This window comes from Palaemon carinicauda, chromosome 4 (assembly GCF_036898095.1).
Source record: "Palaemon carinicauda isolate YSFRI2023 chromosome 4, ASM3689809v2, whole genome shotgun sequence".
NCBI classification, from domain to species: domain Eukaryota; kingdom Metazoa; phylum Arthropoda; class Malacostraca; order Decapoda; family Palaemonidae; genus Palaemon; species Palaemon carinicauda.
The window spans coordinates 56,120,927-56,145,926 of NC_090728.1; positions in this window are offsets into that span (position 1 = coordinate 56,120,927).

The following is a 25,000-nucleotide window of genomic DNA, read 5'->3' on the forward strand; positions in this document are numbered from 1 at the left end:
ACAAAGAAACAGTACAAGGGAATCTTTGTCAAAGAACACCGCATACTGAAACAAGTATGGCTTCTCACTGCTATATTCATCTTGTACATTATTAACTTTCATATAATTTTCTTTTTTTTTTAATGTTCACAACAATGAACAAGCACTCCTGTTCCACTCTTCCAGTAAACTGGAATCTTTTTAAGGGGACATACCATCATAGAAAAAGTCACACTTGTTTGTTTTACATTTGTCCACCTGACAAAGAAACAGTACGAGTGAATCTTTGTCAAGGAACACTGCATACTAGAACAAGTATGGCTTCTTCCCTCTGCTGAGTCCATCTTGTACATTATTCCCTTTATTTAGAAATTATTCGATCATTTTTTCAAAGTTCACAAAATTGAACACTCCCTCCTGTTCCACTCACCCAGTAGAATGGAATCTTCTTAAGGGGACAGAGCATACTAGAAAAAACCAGACTTGTTTGTTTTGCATTCATCCACCTGACAAAGAAACAGTACAAGTGAATCTTTGTCAAGGAACACTGCATACTAGAACAAGAATGGTTTCTTCCCTCTGCTAAGTCCATCTTGTACATTATTCCCATTAATTAGAAATTCTTCGATTATTTTTTTCAATGTTCACAGCACTGAACACTCTCTCCTGTTCCACTCATCCAGTAGAATGGAATGTTCCTAAGGGGACATAACATACTAGAAAAAGCCAGACTGGTTTGTTTTGCATTCGTCCACCTGACAAAGAAACAGTAGAAGTGAATCTTTGTCAAGGAACACTGCAAACTAGAACAAGTATGGTTTCTTCCCTCTGCTGAGTCAATCTTGTACATTATTCCCTTTATTTAGAAATTCTTTGATTATTTTTTTCATTGTTCACAACATTGAACACTCTCTCCTGTTCCACTCATCCAGTAGAATGGAATCTTCTTAAGGGGACATAGCATACTAGAAAAACCCAGACTTGTTTGTTTTGCATTTGTCCACCTGACAAAGAAACAGTACAAGTGAATATTTGTCAAGGAACACTGCATACTAGAACAAGAATGGATTCTTCCCTCTGCTGATTCCATCTTGTACATTATTCCCATTAATTAGAAATTCTTCGATTATTTTCTTCAATGTTCACTGCACTGATCACTCTCTCCTGTTCCACTCATCCAGTAGAATGGAATCTTCTTAAGGGGACATAACATACTAGAAAAAACCAGACGTTCGTTTTGCATTCGTCCACCTGACAAAGAAACAGTACAAGTGAATCTTTGTCAAGGAACACTGCATATTAGAACAAATATGGTTTCTTCCTCCTGCTGAGTCCATCTTGTGCATTATTCCCTTTATTTAGAAATTTTCGATTATTTTTTTCAATTTTCACAGCACTGATCACTCTCCTGTTCCACTCATCCAGTAGAATGGAATCTTCTTAAGGGGACATAACATACTAGAAAAAGTCAGACTTGTTTGTTTTGCATTTGTCCACCTGACAAAGAAACAGTACAGGTGAATCTTTGTCAAGGAACACTGCATAATAGATTCCATCTTCTTCTTCTTCTTCTTCTTCTTGTTTGTCTACATCTATTCCCACTTCTGTGTGGGGTCGATGTTTCTGGTCAGCTTTTTCCATCTACCTCAGTATCACACCTCATCACCGGTTAATCCCTTACCTCGGAGGTCATCCTTCATAGAGTCCACCCACCTTCGCTTTTGTCTCCCTCTCCTTCTCGTTCCCTGTACCTCCATTTCCATCACTCTCATCTCAATATACTGTTCCTCTCTTGTCATGACATGACCATACCACCTCAGTCTACTTTCTAGGATTTTACCCGAGTCCATCTTTTATATTTTTCTCTTTATTTAGAAATTCTTCGATTATTTTTTTCAATGTTCACAAAACTAAATATTCACTCTTGTTCCACTCATTCAGTAGAATGGAATCTTCTTAAGGGGACATAGCATACTAGAAAAAGCCAGACTTGTTTGTTTTGCATTCGTCCACCTGACAAAGAAACAGTACAAGTGAATCTTTGTCAAGGAACACTGCATACTAGGACAAGTATGGCTTCTAACTATTGAGTCCATCTTCTAGATTATTCCCTTATCGATATTTTTCTTTTTGTTTTTAATGTTTACAACAGTGAACACTCTCTCCGGCTCCACTCATCCAGTAGAATGGAATCTTCTTAAGGGGACATAGCATACTAAAAAAAACCACACTTGTTTATTTTGTATTCATCCACCTGCCAAAGAAACAGTACAATTGAATCTTTGTCAAGGAACACTGCATGCTAGAACAAATATGGTTCTTCCTTATGCTGAGTCCATCTTGTGCATTATTCCCTTTATTTAGATATTTTTGATTATTTTTTTCAATGTTCACAGCACTGATCACTCTCTCCTGTTCCACTCATCCAGTAGAATGGAATCTTCTTAAGGGGACATAGCATACTAGAAAAAGCCAGACTTGTTTGTTTTGCATTCGTCCACCTGACAAAGAAACAGTACAGGTGAATCTTTGTCAAGGAACACTGCATACTAGAACAAGTGTGGTTTCTTCCCTCTGCTGAGTCCATCTTGTACATTATTCCATTTATTTAGAAATTCTTCGATTATTTATTTCAATGTTCACAGCACTGAACAGTCTCTCCTGTTCCACTCATCCAGTAGAATGGAATCTTCTTAAGGGGACATAGCATACTAGAAAAAACCAGACTTGTTCCTTTTGTATTCATCCACCTGACAAAGAGACAGTACAAGTGAATCTTTGTCAAGAAACACTGCATACTAGAACAAGTGTGGTTTCTTCCCTCTGCTGAGTCCATCTTGTACATTATTCCCTTTATTTAGAAATTCTTCGATTATTTATTTCAATGTTCACAGCACTGAACACTCTCTCCTGTTCCACTCATCCAGTAGAATGGAATCTTCTTAAGGGGACATAGCATACTAGAAAAAAACAGACTTGTTTGTTATGCATTTGTCCACCTGACAAAGAAACAGTACAAGTGAATCCTTGTCAAGGAACACTGCATACTAGAACAAGAATGGTTTCTTCCCTCTGCTGAGTCCATCTTGTACATTATTCCCATTAATTAGAAATTCTTCGATTATTTTCTTCAATGTTCACAGCACTGATCACTCTCTCCTTTTCCACTCATGCAGTAGAATGGAATCTTCTTAAGGGGACATAGCATACTAGAAAAAGCCCGACTTGTTTGTTTTGCATTTGTCCACCTGACAAAGAAACAGTACAGGTGGATCTTTGTCAAGGAACACTGCATACTAGAACAAATATGGTTTGTTTCCTCTGCTGAGTCCATCTTTTTCTTCTTCTTCTTCTTCTTGTTTGACTACATCTTTTCCCACTTCTGTGTGGGGTCGATGTTTCTGGTCAGCTTTCTCCATTTACCTCTGTATCACACCTCATCACCGGTTAATCCCTTACATCGGAGGTCATCGTTCATAGAGTACACCCACCTTCGCTTTTGTCTCCCTCTCCTTCTCGTTCCCTGTACTTCCATTTCCATCACTCTCCTCTCAATATACTGTTCCTCTCTTCTCATGACATGATCATACCACCTCAGTCTACTTTCTAGGATCTTATCTGAGTCCATCTTTTAACTTTTTCCCTTTATTTAGAAATTCTTCGAATATTTTTTTCAATGTTCACAACACTGAATATTCACTCCTGTTCCACTCATCCAGTAGAATGGAATCTTCTTAAGGGTATATAGCATACTAGAAAAAGCCACACTTGTTTGTTTTGCATTTGTCCACCTGACAAAGAAACAGTACAAGTGAATCTTTGTCAAGGAACACTGCATACTAGAACAAGAATGTTTTCTTCCCTATGCTGAGTCCATCTTGTACATTATTCCCATTAATCAGAAATTCTTCGATTATTTTTTTCAATGTTCACAGCACTGAACACTCACTCCTGTTCCACTCATCCAGTAGAATGGAATCTTCTTAAGGGGATATAGCATACTAGAAAAAAACCAGACTTGTTTGTTTTGCATTTGTCCACCTGACAAAGAAACAGTACAAGTGAATCTTTGTCAAGGAACACTGCATACTAGAACAAGTGTGGTTTCTTCCCTCTGCTGAGTCATTCTTGTGCATTATTCCCTTTATTTAGAAATTTTTCGATCATTTTTTTCAGTTCACAGCACTGATCACTCTCTTCTGTAGAATGGAATCTTCTTAAGGGGACATAGCATACTAGAAAAAGCCAGACTTGTTTGTTTTGCATTTGTTCACCTGACAAAGAAACAGTACAAGTGAATCTTTGTCAAGGAACACTGCATACTAGAACAAGTATGGCTTCTTCCCTCTGCTGAGTCCATCTTGTGCATTATTCTTTTATTTTGAAATTCTTCGATTATTTTTTTCAATGTTCACAGCACTGATCACTCTCTCCTGTTCCACTCATCTAGTAGAATGGAATCTTCTTAAGGGGACATAGCATACTAGAAAAAGCCAGACTTGTTTGTTTTGCATTTGTCCACCTGACAAAGAAACAGTACGAGTGAATCTTTGTCAAGGAACACTGCATTCTAGAACAAGTATGGCTTCTTCCCTCTGCTGAGTCATTCGTGTACATTATTCCCTTTATTTAGAAATTATTCGATCATTTTTTCAAAGTTCACAAAATTGAACACTCCCTCCTGTTCCACTCATCCAGTAGAATGGAATCTTCTTAAGGGGACATAGCATACTAGAAAAAACCAGACTTGTTTGTTTTGCATTCATCCACCTGACAAAGAATCAGTACAAGTGAATCTTTGTCAAGGAACACTGCATACTAGAACAAGAATGGTTTCTTCCCTCTGCTAAGTCCATCTTGTACATTATTCCCATTAATTAGAAATTCTTCGATTATTTTTTTCAATGTTCACAGCACTGAACACTCTCTCCTGTTCCACTCATCCAGTAGAATGGAATCTTCTTAAGGGGACATAGCATACTAGAAAAAGCCAGACTGGTTTGTTTTGCATTCGTCCACCTGACAAAGAAACAGTAGAAGTGAATCTTTGTCAAGGAACACTGCAAACTAGAACAAGTATGGTTTCTTCCCTCTGCTGAGTCAATCTTGTACATTATTCCCTTTATTTAGAAATTCTTTGATTATTTTTTTCATTGTTCACAACATTGAACACTCTCTCCTGTTCCACTCATCCAGTAGAATGGAATGTTCTAAAGGGGACATAGCATACTAGAAAAACCCAGGCTTGTTTGTTTTGCATTTGTCCACCTGACAAAGAAACAGTACAAGTGAATATTTGTCAAGGAACACTGCATACTAGAACAAGAATGGATTCTTCCCTCTGCTGATTCCATCTTGTACATTATTCCCATTAATTAGAAATTCTTCGATTATTTTCTTCAATGTTCAATGCACTGATCACTCTATCCTGTTCCACTCATCCAGTAGAATGGAATCTTCTTAAGGGGACATAACATACTAGAAAAAACCAGACGTTCGTTTTGCATTCGTCCACCTGACAAAGAAACAGTACAAGTGAATCTTTGTCAAGGAACACTGCATATTAGAAATATGGTTTCTTCCTCCTGCTGAGTCCATCTTGTGCATTATTCCCTTTATTTAGAAATTTTCGATTATTTTTTTCAATTTTCACAGCACTGATCACTCTCCTGTTCCACTCATCCAGTAGAATGGAATCTTCTTAAGGGGACATAACATACTAGAAAAAGTCAGACTTGTTTGTTTTGCATTTGTCCACCTAACAAAGAAACAGTACAGGTGAATCTTTGTCAAGGAACACTGCATAATAGATTCCATCTTCTTCTTCTTCTTCTTCTTCTTCTTGTTTGTCTACATCTTTTCCCACTTCTGTGTGGGGTCGATGTTTCTGGTCAGCTTTCTCCATCTACCTCAGTATCACACCTCATCACCGGTTAATCCCTCACCTCGGAGGTCATCCTTCATAGAGTCCACCCACTTTCGCTTTTGTCTCCCTCTCCTTCTCGTTCCCTGTACCTCCATTTCCATCACTCTCATCTCAATATACTGTTCCTCTCTTGTCATGACATGACCATACCACCTCAGTGTACTTTCTAGGATTTTACCTGAGTCCATCTTTTAACTTTTTCCCTTTATTTAGAAATTCTTCGATTATTTTTTTCAATGTTCACAACACTAAATATTCACTCTTGTTCCACTCATTCAGTAGAATGGAATCTTCTTAAGGGGACATAGCATACTAGAAAAAGCCAGACTTGTTTGTTTTGCATTCGTCCACCTGACAAAGAAACAGTACAAGTGAATCTTTGTCAAGGAACACTGCATACTAGAACAAGTATGGCTTCTAACTATTGAGTCCATCTTCTAGATTATTCCCTTTCCGATATTTTTCTTTTTGTTTTTAATGTTTACAACAGTGAACACTCTCTCCTGCTCCACTCATCCAGTAGAATGGAATCTTCTTAAGGGGACATAGCATACTAAAAAAAACCACACTTGTTTGTTTTGTATTCATCCACCTGACAAAGAAACAGTACAATTGAATCTTTGTCAAGGAACACTGCATACTAGAACAAATATGGTTCTTCCTTATGCTTAGTCCATCTTGTGCATTATTCCCTTTATTTAGATATTTTCGATTATTTTTTTCAATGTTCACAGCACTGATCACTCTCTCCTGTTCCACTCATCCAGTAGAATGGAATCTTCTTAAGGGGACATAGCATACTAGAAAAAGCCCGACTTGTTTGTTTTGCATTTGTCCACCTGACAAAGAAACAGTACAGGTGAATCTTTGTCAAGGAACACTGCATACTAGAACAAGTGTGGTTTCTTCCCTCTGCTGAGTCCATCTTGTACATTATTCCATTTATTTAGAAATTCTTCGATTATTTATTTCAATGTTCACAGCACTGAACTCTCTCTCCTGTTCCACTCATCCAGTAGAATGGAATCTTCTTAAGGGGACATAGCATACTAGAAAAAACCAGACTTGTTCCTTTTGCATTCATCCACCTGACAAAGAAACAGTACAAGTGAATCTTTGTCAAGAAACACTGCATACTAGAACAAGTGTGGTTTTTTCCCTCTGCTGAGTCCATATTGTACATTATTCCCATTAATTAGAAATTCTTCGATTATTTTCTTCAATGTTCACAGCACTGATCACTCTCTCCTGTTCCACTCATCCAGTAGAATGGAATCTTCTTAAGGGGACATAGCATACTAGAAAAAGCCCGACTTGTTTGTTTTGCATTTGTCCACCTGACAAAGAAACAGTACAGGTGAATCTTTGTCAAGGAACACTGCATACTAGAACTAATATGGTTTCTTTCCTCTGCTGAGTCCATCTTTTTCTTCTTCTTCTTCTTCTTGTTTGACTACATCTTATCCCACTTCTGTGTGGGGTCGATGTTTCTGGTCAGCTTTCTCTATTTACCTCTGTATCACACCTCATCACTGGTTAATCCCTTACATCGGAGGTCATCGTTCATAGAGTCCACCCACCTTCGCTTTGGTCTCCCTCTCCTTCTCGTTCCCTGTACTTCCATTTCCATCACTCTCCTCTCAATATACTGTTCCTCTCTTCTCATGACATGATCATACCACCTCAGTCTACTTTCTAGGATCTTATCTGAGTCCATCTTTTAACTTTTTCCCTTTATTTAGAAATTCTTCGATTATTTTTTTCAATGTTCACAACACTGAATATTCACTCCTGTTCCACTCATCCAGTGGAATGGAATCTTCTTAAGGGGACATAGCATACTAGAAAAAACCAGACTTGTTTGTTTTGCATTCGTCCACCTGACAAAGAAAAAGTACAAGTGAATCTTTGTCAAGGAACACAGCATACTAGAACAAGTATGGTTTCTTCCCTCTGCTGAGTTCATCTTGTACATTATTCCCATAACTTAGATATTCTTCGATTATTTTTTTCAATGTTCACAGCACTGATCACTCTCTCATGTTCCACTCATCCAGTAGAATGGAATCTTCTTAAGGGGACATAGCATACTAGAAAAACCCAGACTTGTTTGTTTTGCATTTGTTCAGCTGACAAAGAAACAGTACAAGTGAATCTTTGTCAAGGAACACTGCATACTAGAACAAATATGGTTCCTTCCCTCTGCTGAGTCCATATTGTGCATTATTCCCTTTACTTAGAAAATTTTCGATTATTTTTTTCAATGTTCACAACAATGAACACTCACTACTGTTCCACTCACCCAGTAGAATGGAATCTTCTTAAGGGGACATAGCATACTAAAAAAAAGTCACACTTGTTCGTTTTTCATTTGTCCACCTGACAAAGAAACAGTGCAAGTGAATTTTCGTCAAGGAACACTGCATTCTAGAACAAATATGGTTTCTTCCCTCTGCTGAGTCCATTTTGTACATTATTCCATTTATTTAAAAATTTTCGATTTTTTTTTTTAATGTTCACAGCACTGAACAGTCTCTCCTGTTCCACTCATCCAGTAGAATGGAATCTTCTTAAGGTGACATAGCATACTAGAAAAAACCCGACTTGTTTGTTTTGCATTTGTCCACTGACAAAGAAACAGTACAAGTGAATCTTTGTCAAGGAACACTGCATACTAGAACAAGTATGGCTTCTCACTACTAAGTCCATCTTGTACATTAATCCCTTTCCGCTATTCTTTTTTAAAATGTTCACAACAGTGAACAATCACTCCTCATCCGCTCTTCCAGTAGAATTTAATCTTCTGAAGGGGACATAGCATACTAGAAAAAGCCAGACTTGTTTGTTTTGCATTCGTCCAACTGACAAAGAAACAGTACAAGTGAATCTTTGTCAAGGAACACTGCATTCTAGAACAAATATGGTTTCTTCTCTCTGCTGAGTCCATCTTGTACATTATTCCATTTATTTAAAAATTTTCGATTTTTTTTTTAATGTTCACAGCACTGAACAGTCTCTCCTGTTCCACTCATCTCCTTCAGCAACATTTTTAGTACCCTCAATCGATGATATCTCTTTTAGGCCGAGGGAAAAACTGATTTAGGAGCTGTGGGACGCTGGTCACGCGGTAGACCTCACTCTCAACCTGGGTAGGCGCCATATGACGGTAGACCTCACACTATAGTAGCACCGAAATAAGAATACATGAATATAAATAAGAATACATAAACAAGCATGAAAATTACACATGAACAGAAATAAGAATACATGAATACAAATCAGAATACATGAACAAGTATAAGAATTATATAAAAAAAAATAGGAATACACAAACGAGCATCATCTACGACCTATGGAAGAGCGAGAGTAATTAACGCGAGCAGCCAGACCAGACTCCGAAAGAGCAGCAGCAGCAGCCAGCAAGGGACCGAATCTCAGCCTTGTAATTGGCCTTTCCTGTACCTTTTAAAACCCCCGTAGGGCCTAAATGGTCGAAGATCTTTGATGTCGTCCCAGAGTTCCCTCTTTTGTGCGATTCTCTCGGCGCACCAAACGGGATTTTCATCGGGATGCCCCCCCCCCCTCTCTCTCTCTCTCTCTCTCTCTCTCTCTCTCTCTCTCTCTCTCTGATTTCACATCACCCTTCTTCTCCCCCTTTTCTGCTGCGAAATACATTCAAAGATGCACGTCTTCAGTTATGTATGTATGTATATATATATATATATATATATATATATATATATATATATATATATATATATATATATATATATAGATATACATATATTTATATACATATATATATGTATTTATATATATATATATGTGTATATATAATATATACATATGTATGTATATGAATATATTATATATATACATATAATATGTATATATGTATATATATATATATATATATATATATATATATATATATATATATATAAATATCAACCACAATATCATTTAATACCCAATTCTACCTCGTGCATGTATATTGCTATTGGAATTCATTTATGGGTTCGTTTCAAGTCTAGAATAGATTCCTGAATTCGACAGGAATATGTACGGTGACTTGTCATAAACTTATATCTCTCTTGATAGCTCAGTTGATAGAGTCGTTGCATATATATATATATATATATATATATATATATATATATATATATATATATATATATATATACATATATATATATATATATATTTATATTTATATATATATATATATATATATATATATATATATATATATATATATATATATATATATATATATATATATTTGTATTTACAAACTAGTGTACAAGACCCGTCGAAATGACTTCTAAATATATAGACAGATATACACAGATACGCACTCACAAATTCAACCCTACCCACCCCATCATCCTAACTGCAATCTGCTGGTTCGGCAATTTGCGGGTGAGTGTGGTTTCCGAGTGTACATCTTATGGGTACCCCATCTGTCACCACACACACGCACACACACACACACACACACACATATATATATATATATATATATATATATATATATATATATATATATATATATATATATATATATATATATATGTGTGTGTGTGTGTGTGTGTGTGTGTGTGTGTGGGTACAGCCAGAAAGCTGGTCTGTATTATAGAATGGAGAGATCGTTAACACGTACGTAATACGTTGCATTTAATCATCTTCCAAAAAAAATAGTTGATTATCACAGCGTCAGTGTTAAACTCTTAAAGTATTTTCATCAATGGTAATAAATCAACACGTTAGATACATGCTTGCTCATATTCCCTGTTATTTTTACTATATTTCTCATTTAACATTTAGTATGAAGAGAGGATCCCGCCTCATTAAAAGGATGTATGATCATCAACCTCAGGTTCATCACACCTTGTAGGTTTTTAATTAAAGGTTTAAAGGCCACTTATGAGTGGCAGAGGCAAGGGGCAGTGACTTTGCCCTAGCCAATAGGACAATGCCTTAGAGATTGATCATATATACATATGATCAGAGCCTGAGACCCTTATCCACCCAAGCTAGGATTAGGGAGGGCTAGGAAATGGCTGCTAATGACTTAGCCGGTAGACCTATAGGATTCCCAAAAACTCCCATTCTTAACTCACAAGGTTGTGAGGTTGCAAACAGTACAAGAAACTATTGAGTTTGAGAGGAACTCGAACCCCTGTCAAGTGAGCGCCAGGCAAGAACGCCTCCAATAAGCCACGATACCCTCTTTAAGATTTGTACTTTGATCTCTGGGGTGTCACTGAGCTCCAAGTTTTAAGATAACCAATCTTCCATCTTTCATATCATTTAAGACGTTGGCATCGGAGACTCTCAGTCTTTTCCCCATGGTACCACAAAGAAGAAGAAGGTTACTTGACCAAATGAACATCATGACAAATCACCATGAGAGATATCCTCGGAATTTTCTTTTTACTGACTTTCAAAGTCATTAGAAGACAAGAAACCAATTTCATACTAATTGGCAAAGAGCATCTGGGTAGAATGTGCCATATCTCATGAGTTTCGGCGAGGTTTCACACACACACACACACACACACACACACACACACACACACACACACACATATATATATATATATATATATATATATATATATATATATATATATATATATATATATATATATATATTAAATAGTCCTATTTGTCCATTTATTTGTTTTTGTGAAAAATAAAGAAGCAGGTTATAATATAGGAAACTGAAAAAATAGTATGATTTCGTTAAGATGAAATGTAGAGCTGTTACGGATTGAAACGAAGCTTAATTATTATGCATTCCATTATTTTTCATTTTACATTGTCCTTAAGAAGTTAAATGAATATAAACTCTATGGATAACTCCAATCTTATTATGCTCTGATACGAATTATTCTATGACAATTATTATTATTATTATTATTATTATTATTATTATTATTATTATTATTATTATTATTAGCGAGGCTACAACCCTAGTTTGAAAAGAAGGATTCTATAAGCCCAAGGGCTCCACTGGGAAAATAGCCCAGCGATGAAAGGAAATAAGGAAATAAATAAACTACAAGAGAAACAATGAACAATTGAAATAAAATATTCCAAAAACTATAACAAATTAGAATAAATCTTTCATATATAAACTTAGATATTACGGACGAATATACAAGTTCAATAGCTTATTGATTCCAGAAATTCCAGACCAGCTTTCGAGTTAATGAATTTTGGAGGAAAAGGATGTAACTACCAAAATCCGATGTCCGATAACCAGCCGATTTTAGACATAATGCAATTAGCCCCCTTGCTGTTTCTGCCTTGATTTTGGTCCCGCGGTCACTTTCAATTTTACAAGCAATATTGCAAAATAACTGTAAATTTAAGGAGGTTACATTTCTACACCTGTAGAAAAACCCGTAATTTTTATCGGAAATTCTCCGTAAAAATATACTAATCTCAACCGTATTTCAGTAAAATACAGGCGACCGTTATTCTACCTTACTTTGTTATTATATTTTGCAAGTAATATTGCAAAAGAAATATCTGCAAATTTAAGGATTTTACATTTCTACACTGTTAGAAAAACCCGTAATTTTTATCGGAAATTCTTCGTGAAAATATACTCATCTCAACCGTATTTCAGTAAAATATAGGCGACCGTTATTCTACTTTACTTTGTTATTATTTTTTGCAAGCAATGTTGCAAAAGAAATAACTATAAATTTAAGGATTTTACATTTCTACATTGTTAGAAAAACCCGTAATTTTTTATCGGAAATTCTCCGTAAAAATATACTGATCTCAACCGTATTTCAGTAAAATACAGGCGACCGTAATTTAAGTTACTTTGTCATTACTTTTTACAGGTTGGGGACCATAATATTACTCTTTTACGTCAATATAACCGTTTTTGAAATGGTAAAAATCCTTGAATAAATGTTACCAGACAGGTTTTTTTTTTTTTTTTTTTTTTTTTTTTTTTTTTTTTTTTTTTTTTAGATACAAATTTTTATCATTGTACAGGTTAGTGTACCATACGTGTATCACACACGCTCATACACTGTATCGGAATTTCTTATTTTTCGTATATTGTCGGTATCACTCTCCCCTCTCACTGATAACTTATTCATTCCTGTATTTTGCTGAATCATTGTGTTTGAATTTTTGTGCTGTTCTTGTCCGAAACTGGTTGTATAAATACTCAAGCGCCGATCAATTAAATTCAGTTGCATTATGGGTTGTAGTGGCCTGGTGGTAGCGTCCTTGCCTTTTGATTACGATACTGGGGTTCGAGTACCGCTCAAACTCGTTAGTTCCTTTGGTCGATGCAATCTCACCATCCTTGTTAGCAAAAGATTTGGGGTTTGTGGGTGCATATATGTCTATCTGCTGAGTCATCGGCAGGCATTTCCTGGGCCTCCTTGGTCTTAGCTTGGATGGAGAGGGGCCTCGGGCGCTTATCATATGTAAAATGGTCAGTCTCTAGGGCCTTGTCCTGCATGATAGTGCAATGTCACTGTCCATTGCCTCTCTGCCATTAATGATTGGCCTTTAAACCTTTAAATAAGAGTCTCTTAGTTACAACGTAACTTCTGGATGAAATTCTACATTATTCTCTCCTGTAAAGCCTTTTGATGTAGTAATGCAATTCATTTGCTTTCATTTGATTTGGGTTTTACTGGTCCCTCGTTTCTGTTACACATAAAAAGGGGCATTAAATCATGACTGAATAAAAGCTTGATCCTCTTAGAAGAATGAGGGTGGAATTTCTTTTTATTAATGTAACTAAATTGATTTTAGCTTTCACTTTTATAAATCGTTTATTAAAAACAAATAAAATTGTTGTTACCTGGAGCCGTGGGTAATTTGATATCGATCTTTACTATTACGTTTTTAAAATATCATTTACAAAAATTTAAGAAAGGCTGTTACCTGTAGCCGAAGGCGATTTGGCTGAATATAATTCTGCAACTTATGATCGATTTATCTTTTAAAGTTTTGATATAATTCTCATGATTTAATACCGTAAAGCAGAGGGAAATGTGTCTTGAGGATCTGCCTTAAACATACCATTACTTTGCAAAAAAAAAAAAAAAAAAAAAAAAAAAAAAAATTGATATTTAACTTAAAAAAAAAAAGTGTAAGGCAATCCAGAGACTAACTTCAAAATCTTCTCGAAAACATCTTTGTCACAGCAAGAATAGGCAAAAGAACTTGACGTAAAACCTGGAAAGAAAATGTCTTTTTGTTCAGTTGTTATTTGAGGAGATCTAATTGCAAAGCCCTTTATCCTACTGAGGATAAAACAGACTTAGTTTTTGGGCGAATAAGTAAATATATTCAAATATTTACTTCATGTTTTTATTTTTTTCAGAATTCGAAAATGCATTACGGCTTTTTGAGTCGTCAGAAACATTTCTTTGATGGTACTTATAAATAATGCAACATATAGGTAGGAACTTAAAGTGCACGTGGGACATTTTCAGGAATCATTTTTCCTTTGGTTTCTTTAGTTTAGATTTTTTTTTTTTTTTAGAAATCAAGATATAGTCCGATCTTTCAAGTATTCAATGTAGGTTAAATAAAAATAATTTAATTAATATATATATCTATATATATAGCTATATATATATACAGTATATATTCATATCTATATATGTATATATGCTATATATATATATATATATATATATATATATATATATATATATATATATATATATATATATATATATATATATATATATATATATACACACACACACACACACACATATATATATATATATATATATATATATATATATATATATATATATTGCGTGTGTGTGTGTGTGTGACTTCAGTCTAAATATTATATTTAGTACGATACACTATCCCCAGATATTATTTGGAATTAGAAGAAACATGAAATTCATTGTGTGTTTACTGTGTATATATATATATATATATATATATATATATATATATATATATATATATATATATATATATGCTATATATATATATATATATATATATATGTATATATTTGTGTGTGTATGTGTGTGTGAATGCAATGCATACTGTTTTTCAAGAAACATTATACTCAGAAACAAATTTCTTCAATATGATATTATTAGACGTATTTCTATATCTTTGCAACACAGTGTAAACCTTTAATAAATAAAGGCGATTTATTTATGATATGGAACCGTAATACAGAAGAATTAGTTCAACGCCATTTGAATAGTAGATTCCGCCAAATATATTCACATTCAGTAATTATATTATAATATGGTTGAATACAATACAAAATACTGAATACGATACAGAATACTGGCATGCTAGACAATTATAATTGGTTTTGTTATTTTGAGAATTTTTTGGATGTAGTCTGTTTTGAGAGCATAAGAAATTTTAATGTTATTTTCAAGACTTTTTTTATGAAGTTTATTTTGAGGGCATCAAAAATATTAAAATAAACAAGCATAGTTACCACGTTATTAAGTTTATTTTGAGAGCATAAGAAATTTTATTGTTATTTTGAAGACTTTTTTTAATTAAGTTTATTTTGAGAGCATAAGAAATTTTATTGTTATTTTGAAGACTTTTTTTTATGAAGTTTATTTTGAGGGCATCAAAAATATTAAAATAAACAAGCATAGTTACCACGTTATTAAGTTTATTTTGAGAGCATAAGAAATTTTATTGTTATTTTGAAGACTTTTTTTTAATTAAGTTTATTTTGAGAGCATAAGAAATTTTATTGTTATTTTGAAGACTTTTTTTAATTAAGTTTATTTTGAGAGCATCACAAATATTAAAATAAACGAACATAGTTACCAAGTTATTAAGTTTATTTGAGAGCATTAAAAATGTTAAATAAGCAAGTATAGTTACCAAGTTGTTAATGTTTATTTTGAGAGCATCAAAAATATTAGAATAAACAAACATAGTTACCAAGTTATTAAGTTTATTTTGAGAGCGCCAAAAATGTTAATGTTATTCTGAAAACTTTTTTTCATTTAGTTTATTTTAAGAGCATCAAATATGTTAAGTAAACAAGCATAGTTACTAAGAGGATATGCATAAAAAAAAAGACGAATCGTATTCGTATGAATAAATCTAAGAACATCTTCCAGAATTTCGTAGTAAAACGCGAGAAATATAAGCTTCTGTTATTCTTCTGCTCAAAGGTAAAAAGTCTCCATCTCTCTTACATTAATTTTCTTGAATAAAACATGAAAACATGATAATGGAAATGTTCCTTTTACTTTTTGCCTGATACGTTATTTTTCTTTCTTTTTATCAGGTTTTGAGGACGATTTAGTTTTGACGCTGACAGCTCTCGTCTCAGTTACTGGAGTTGGATTAAATTCGTACTTTGGCTTCTTTTTTATATATTTTGCTTTTATACATTCATGAATATTTGGTATTAGATTAGGTATGTGTTATTGTATTTCTTACTTGATTATTTATATTTTGGTTTTGCTCAAAAGTCAGAAGCTTTTATCATTTGGCAAACTTATGTCAAAGAATTTCTTTTCTCGTGAGTATATTTTCTTATAAGATAATAATTTTACCGGTTGGAATTTATAATTTATATAAAAATAATTGGTTTTCTCGCGAGTATATTTTCTTATAATATAATAATTTTACCTGTTGGAATTTATAATTTATAAAAAGAAATTGGTTTTCACGCGAGCATATTTTCTTATAAGATAATAATTTTACCAGTTGGATTTTATAATTTATAAAAAAAGAAATTAGTTTTCTCGCGAGTCTATTTTCTTATAAGATAATAATTTTACCAGTTGGAATTTATAATTTATAAAAAGAAAATGGTTTACTTGCGAGCATATTTTCTTATAAGATATCCGTTTTACCAGTTGTAATTTTTAATTTTGTTTTTTTGTTTTTGCCTCAGAGGATTGACATCTCTTTTTCCAAAACTCTTTTCCCCTAATCTTACGTCAGTATATATATATATATATATATATATATATATAAGATTGGTTTTCTCGCGAGCATATTTTGTAAGATATCAATTTTATCAGTTAGAATTTATATATATATATATTATATATATATATATATATATATATATATATATATATATATATATATATATATATATATATATATTTCCCCTCAAGGATTGACAGCACTTTATCCAAAATTCTTTTCACCTAATCGTATGTCAGTCTATTAATCCTTTCATTTCTATTTTCTACTTCCTTTCTTCCCTTTTTTCCAATTCCTTTCTTAGAAAATCGGCAATACTATTATAAGTAAAGTCTTTCCATCATCATACTATTCACATCTCTCTCTCTCTCTCTCTCTCTCTCTCTCTCTCTCTCTCTCTCTCTCTCTCTCTCTCTCTCGTCCTTTTTCCACCTCACTTTATATACACATGTAGATATTATTCAGTGAGCAATAATTGAATTTGCCGAAAAACGAAGGAAGTAATCTAATTTTTAGTATATGTGGAGGCTTTGGAGTTTTGCGAACTGATACCCCATAAAAAAGTGGAATATTTTGGTTGATAACAGGGATTTTGAAAATACAACTTTCAATACACTCACCCGAAAAATAGAATAAAAAATCCATGCAGTAATTACATTTGCGATCGTAATTGAATTTCTGAGGAAAACCCAAAGGCTGAAAGGAAAAAAAAAAGATTAAAGAACAATGTAAACAAAAGAAAATTAAGGAAGGATGGAAGAAAAATTGACGGAGCTGGTAGAACGAAGTGGAAATAGGTATTATGAGAAAGGGAATAAGAGAGAGAGAGAGAGAGAGAGAGAGAGAGAGAGAGAGAGAGAGAGAGAGAGAGAGAGAACTTGAAGGCTGAAAGAAAAAAAGTTTTAAAGAATCTAAACTAAAATTAAGAAAGTATCTGGGAGAAGGAACAAAACTGGTAGAAGGAAATGAAAAGAGATATTGAAAGAGAAGGAACAGAGAGAGAGAGAGAGAGAGAGAGAGAGAGAGAGAGAGAGAGAGAGAGAGAGAGAGAGAGATTTTTTGGGCTATGACTGAGTCTAAGAGCGAAAGCTTTTGACAATCTGTTTGTGTGTTAAAGAGAGAGAGAGAGAGAGAGAGAGAGAGAGAGAGATTTTGAGGGCTATGACTGTGTCTAAGGTCCCTGTTCTGAGCAGTCTGTTTGTGTGTGTGTGTGTGTGTGTTAGAGAGAGAGAGAGAGATTTTGTGGGCTATGACTGAGCGAAAGTCGTGGGCAATCTGTTTGTGTGTGAGAGAGAGAGAGAGAGAGAGAGAGAGAGAGAGAGAGAGAGAGAGATTTTGAGGGCTATGACTGTAAGTCTAAGGTCCCTGCTCGGGGCAATCTGTTTTTGTGTGTGTGAGTGTGTTAGAGAGAGAGAGAGAGAGAGAGAGAGAGAGAGAGATAGAGATTTTGTGAGCTATGACTGTGTGCAAATGCCCTTGGCAATCTGTTTGTGTGTGTGTGTTAGAGAGAGAGAGAGAGAGAGAGAGAGAGAGAGAGAGAGAGAGAGAGAGATTTTGTGGGCTATGACTGTGAGCGAAAGCCGTGGGCAATCTGTTTGTGTGTGTGTGTGTGTGTTAGAGAGAGAGAGAGAGAGAGAGAGAGAGAGAGAGAGAGAGAGAGAGAGAGAGAGAGAGAGAGAATCTAAATTTGAGACAAAGTCTAGCGATGCGAAATCATTTCTTTCTCCTCTATTGTATGCGAAACTGGGCAACAAAGAGTTTCGCCTTTGTTGTCAGGTGAAGCATCATATTCATTTTAGAATTCGCGGTATTCACCAAAAGGAGAACAAGAAAATAGCAATGACGACAATTATATTTAGTTCTTATTTCTTTGCTGTTTATAAAGATTCGTTTCTTAAAGGTTTCTTTTTCTTTTACAATGGTATTTTTTTTTAATTATAATCTGTTTCCGCAAAAATGAGCTTCCATAAGAATTACATTTAGTTCTTATTTCCTTACTGTTAATGAAGATAAGTATCTTAAATAAAGGTTTTTTTTTTCCTTCTTTTCACTATAATTTGTTTCCGCATACATATATTTAATAAAGGTTTCTTTATGTTTTACAATGTTAATTAATTTTTTCCCCTTTTTTTTAACTATAATGTGTTTCCACAAAAATTAACTTCAATGAAAATTACATTTAGTTCTCATTTCTTTACTGTTTATAAAGATACATATATTAAATAAAGGTTTCTTTATGTTTTACAATGGTAAAAAAGGTTTTTTTCTTTTTTAACTATAATCTGTTTCCGCAAAAATCAGCTTGAATAAAAATTATTTTTAGTTCTCATTTCTTTACTGTTAATGAAGATACTCGTACATTTTTTAAACAAGATTCCTTTTTTCTTACAATGATAATTCGTGTTTTTTCTTTTGTTAAACTGTTATCTGTTTCTGCAAAAATTCGCCTCCATAAACAATTTAACATATTTTATTTCGATAAGAAAAAAATATTAAACCAAATATACTTTTACAATGGTAATTTGGATTTTGTTCGTTAAAGTATAAGCTATTTTTGCAGGAGACAAAAAATGCTTCGATAAACAATTCAACATATTTTATTAAAAGAAATATTAGACACTAATCTACTTAGATATTTATAATCAGCTTTACATATTGAACGGGAAGAGTTTATTGTTTAAACTTAAATTTTCTTTGTCTTTTTTTTGACGAATTGAATCTAAGTTCTTAAGAGAATATTTATATATTGTTTCGCGTAATATTATTTTTTTTTTTTTTATAAAATACGCTTTTCTCTCGATATTCAGTAACTTCATATTAATATTTGACTGAAAGTAAATATTTAATCAGAAAAACTATAAGGTTTAGACTTTTAACTGAAAATATGAACCTCAAAAGTTCAAACTTGCCGCAAATGTTTTATGTTGAATAGGCTGACATAAGTGTTCTTATAGTTTATATATGAAAAATCTGTTTTGATGTTGTTACTATATCTAAAATAGTTTATTTTAATTGTTCATTATTTTTCATATCATTTATTTATTTCCTTTTTTTCTAACCATACTGGGGTATTTTTCCCTGTTGGAGCCCTTGGGCTTATAGCATCTACCTTTCCCAACTAAGGTTATAGCTTACTAGGGCTTATAGCATCTACCTTTCCCAACTAAGGTTGTAGCTTACTTGGGCTTATAGCATCTACCTTTCCCAACTAAGGTTATAGCTTACTAGGGCTTATAGCATCTACCTTTCCCAACTAAGGTTGTAGCTTACTTGGGCTTATAGCATCTACCTTTCCCAACTAGGGTTGTAGCTTACTTGGGCTTATAGCATCTAGCTTTCCCAACTAGGGTTGTAGCTTACTTGGGCTTATAGCATCTACCTTTCCCAACTAGGGTTGTAGCTTACCCAGTAATGATGATGAAAATAATTACGAAAGAATGAAAAATGCATCATGAATATGAAATGAATTTAAATAGAAGTTATAACAAAGAATTTTTATCAACTTGCTCAAGCAAACACAGAGAGGAAAAGAAAGAAAGAATGAATTTATCTCTTTCTTATTTTTCAACAATTAGTGAGTCTTCAGCATTTCTCCCCCTCTGTTTTAGAATTACATGAGAAATGCTTTATCTCATATCTTCCTTCGAGGTTTTAATATTTATTTACTCTTTGTTTCTGATTTTTTGTTGTTGTCCTTGTCATAATTGTTTGCGAATTATCATGTAGAAGAATTTACCCACCATCCTGTTTTTTTTTTTTTTTTTTTTTTTTTTTTTTTTTTTTTTCCTTTTTTTTTTATCTGGGTTTTCACTCGGGGAAACAATTTTCAAGGAGCTAGTATATTTAAATTTTAAGGTTATTTGACGTAATAAATATATATTAAGGTGTGAATCATTATTTGTTTTTATACATAAAGACGGAAAAGGAGAATAAATGTATTTTTGTTATGGCCTCAAAAATTAATTAGGACCATTTCATCCATTTTTTTTATATATATTAAAATGTTTGTTTTTGTTATGGCCTCACAAATTAATATGCATCATTTCATAAATTTTTTATATATTAAAACGTTTTTTTTTATACGCACCCTATTTTGCAAATATTTTCATTTGGAATAAGGAAAATAGGCATAATTCGTCCTTATAAATCCTCTTCATTAGAGACCATTTGAAATCTCCTCCCTCTAAGACAGCTGATTATATCTCCTATGTCACGCTATTTCATTCATAAATTTGAGATTCGAGGTTCTACTATTTATTTACTCTTTATATATGATTTTTTTGTTGTCCCTAAAATAACTGTTTGCGAAGTATCATAGATAAGAATTCACCCACAATTCCTTTTTTTTTCTTTTTTTTTTCTTTTTTTAAGGATCAAGGATATCAAAAGTATAATATTAATTGACATAATGAATATATATTAATGTTTAAATCATTATTTGTTATATGCATAGAGAGGGAAAATAAGAATAAATGTGTGCATGTTATATACGTTGTTGTCAACACTTGTTATCAAAAGTACATTGCAAATATTTTTGCTATGGCCTCAAAAATTAATATGAACCATTTCATCCATTTTTTTATATATTAAAACGTTTGTTTTTGCTATGGCCTCACAAATTAATATAAAGCATTTTATAATTTTTTTTTATGTATTAAAATGTTTATTTTTTACATGCATCCCATTTTGCAAATATTTTCATTTGGAATGAGGAAACTAGGCATAATTCGTCCTTATAAAATCTTTTTTTTTTTTTTTTTTTTTTTTTTTTTTTTAATATCAAAAGTATAATATTACTCGACATAATGAATATATATTAATGTGTAAATCATTATTCGTTTTATGCGTAAAGACGGAAAAAGAGAAATGTGTGCATGATATATACGTTGTTGTTAACACTTCTTATAAAAAGTACATTGCAAATATTTTTGCTATGGCCTCAAAAATTAATATAAAGCATTTTATCCATTTTCTATGTATCAGACCGCATCCCATTTTGCAAATATTTTTATTGGAAATATGAAAATAGGAAAATAGGCATAATTCGTCCTCATAAATCCTCTTCATTAGAGGCCATTTGAAATCTCCTCCGTCTAAGATGGCCTATTATGTCTCCTGTGTCACGCTATTTCATTCATAAATTCGAGATTCTGCTTTCTGCCGCCAGGGACCATAATTGCTATGCAAATTATTCCTGAAGTTTTGAAAAGCTCTTTGCAAACTTGAGAGAAAAAAATACCTGCTCTCCTTATCCCGAAAATGAATGTTCCCAAGAACTTGTGAGAGAAAAATACTCCCATCTTAAAAACAAAAGAAGTTCCTGATTTGCATCTAAATGCGTAAGTCACTGTTTTTTCTCATTCATTTTCTTTTTTAGGTTTTATGTGGAGTTACTTGATTCGAATAAATGTGAGATACTATATGCCTTATTCGAGGTGGGAAACAATAGGTGTTATTTTGAGGTACCTTCTCAAAGATCATCTATAAAACATGATTTTTTTTTTCTAAATTATTAGCTGTGGACATTTCATGATGATGACTTTCTTATTTTTTTTTTTTGCTTGTGCGTTTTTCGCACATCTCGCACAGAGAGAGAGAGAGAGAGAGAGAGAGAGAGAGAGAGAGAGAGAGAAAGAGAGAAAGAGAGAGAATACAACTATACAAGATATATATATATATATATATATGTGTGTGTGTGTGTGTGTGTGTGTATTTATATGAATACATAGATGTGTATATATATATATATATATATATGTATGTATGTATATATCTAAAAAGAATAATTTAAGAGGAGCGTGTCCTTGTGAGTTTAAACAACATCCTCTCTCAAAATTTCAAAGCAAAAAGTGCGAAATATATATTTGTTCTTCTTCTCAAGTCGCCAATTTCTTATCAGAGCGTGAATTGATCTTAATAATATAATTATCTAAATACATACATACATACATACATACATACATACATATATGATTTTTATTTTCATTCCAACTCATTATATACAATTTCCTCGTCTATAAAAAATTTTGATCTCCATATTCCACAAATCATTGAAATAGCAGTTCATTAATCTATATATTTGACGAATATCATTAATTTCTGAAGTTGTAAACCACTGTACCATATCAGCAAATATCAGCAAATGTTAAGTTATCAACCATCGTTCTCCTCCTTATCGATATATCTCTTCTCATCTTTAATATAAAAACATTTTTTTTTTATCTATTTCAAGATAGGATAGAATCATATAACATAAGTGAAGTTATTAGCAATATGACGAGTTCAGTGTTATTCGCATATCCTCTGACAAAAGGGACATTACTTTATAAATACTGACAGAAACACGATGACAATTGCACAGGTGGCCAGAAGGACCATGTCTTCCAAATTTTTAACCAGTTTGGTAACATCTCCTGCCAATGGTTTATTCAAGTAAGCAAGCCTCATACGTGTTGGTTAAATTCCTGTTTTAATTTTTCCATCTGGAGATTCCAGTTTCTTTCGAGGTATTAATTCCAGGGGATAAATTCCAGTTTATTATTTTTCGCTTGAATTAAAATCCTGTTTTAATTTTTCCATCTGGAGATTCCAGTTCCTTTTAAAGTATTATTTCCTGGAGATAAATTACAGTTTATCAGTTTTTCCTTGAATGAAAATCGTTTTAATTTTTCCATATGGAGATTACAGTTCCTTCTGAAGTATTATTTCCTGGGTATAAATTCCAGGTTTTAATTGTTTTCCTTGAATTAAAATCCTATTTTAATTTTTCCGTCTGGAGATTCCTGTTCTTTTTGTATTAATTCACGGGATAAATTCCAGTTTATCAGTTTTTCCTTGAATTAAAATCCTGATATAATTTTTCCATGAGGATATTCCAGTTCCTTCTGAAGTATTAAATTTATTTCCTGGGGTTAAATTCTACTTTATCATTTTCCCCTTTAATTGATTAAAATCATGTTTTGATTTTTCCATGTGGAGATTCCAGTTCCTTTTGAAGTATTATTTCCTGGTGCTAAATTCCAGTTTATCATTTTCTCCTTTAATTGATTAAAATCCTGTTTGAATTTTTCCATCTGGTAATTCCAGTTCCTTCTGAAGTAATTTTTCCTGATGCTAAATTCCAATTTTTCATTTTCCCTTTGATTGATTAAAATCTTGTTTTAATTTTTCCATCTGGAGATTCCAGTTCCTTCTGCAATATTATTTCCTGATGCTAAATTCCAGTTTATCAATTTTTTTCCTTTATTTAAAATCCTGTTTTAATTTTTCCGTCTAGAGATTCCAGTTCCTTCTGAAATATTATTTCCTGATGCTAAATTCCAGTTTATCAATTTTTTCCTTTATTTAAAATCCTGTTTTAATTTTTCCGTCTAGAGATTCCAGTTCCTTATAAAGTGTTATTTCCTGATTCTAAATTCAAGTTTATAATTTTCTCCTTCAATGGATTCAAATTCTGTTTTAATTTTTTCCATATGAAGATTCCAGTTCCTTCTGAAGTATTACTTCTTGATGCTAAATTCCAGTTTATATTTTTTTTCCCTTTACTTTTACTCTTCCTATGATTCCAATTTCCCTTACATAATTGAACAGAAAATGTTATTCCTCTATAGATGAAAGATAACTATAACATGCGTTAGTTCATTTAGAGTTTTAGATATAAATTTTCTTAATGTTCATAATTAAGTGTCTTACGTATTTCATGATTATTATCTCTCTCTCTCTCTCTCTCTCTCTCTCTCTCTCTCTCTCTCTCTCGTTGTCCGATGTTGGCCATCTTAATAGCTTTTAGAAATACGATACATAACAGTAATTCATTTCTAATTGATTGACTTAGAGTTTTATCCAAAAGAATTCAATTTTAGAGAAGCACTACGCAACATAAACTATTACATTCATCATATAATTTGTAAAACATGGATGAAACTATCTCCAGTTAAACTTTCAAACCATAAGTAGCTTTTTATACCAATAATGCTCATCAGTAATACGTCGAATCCCCAATAGAAACGCCATTAACATCTATTTAGCACGTACTCTTTCCCTTCCTGGTTATGAGGGCCCTTGTGTGTGCGTTTGTACTTGTCTACATTTGGGTGTTTAATCAAATATCCACGCTCATACTTTATGGGAATAATTGATTTCCAATTTTAA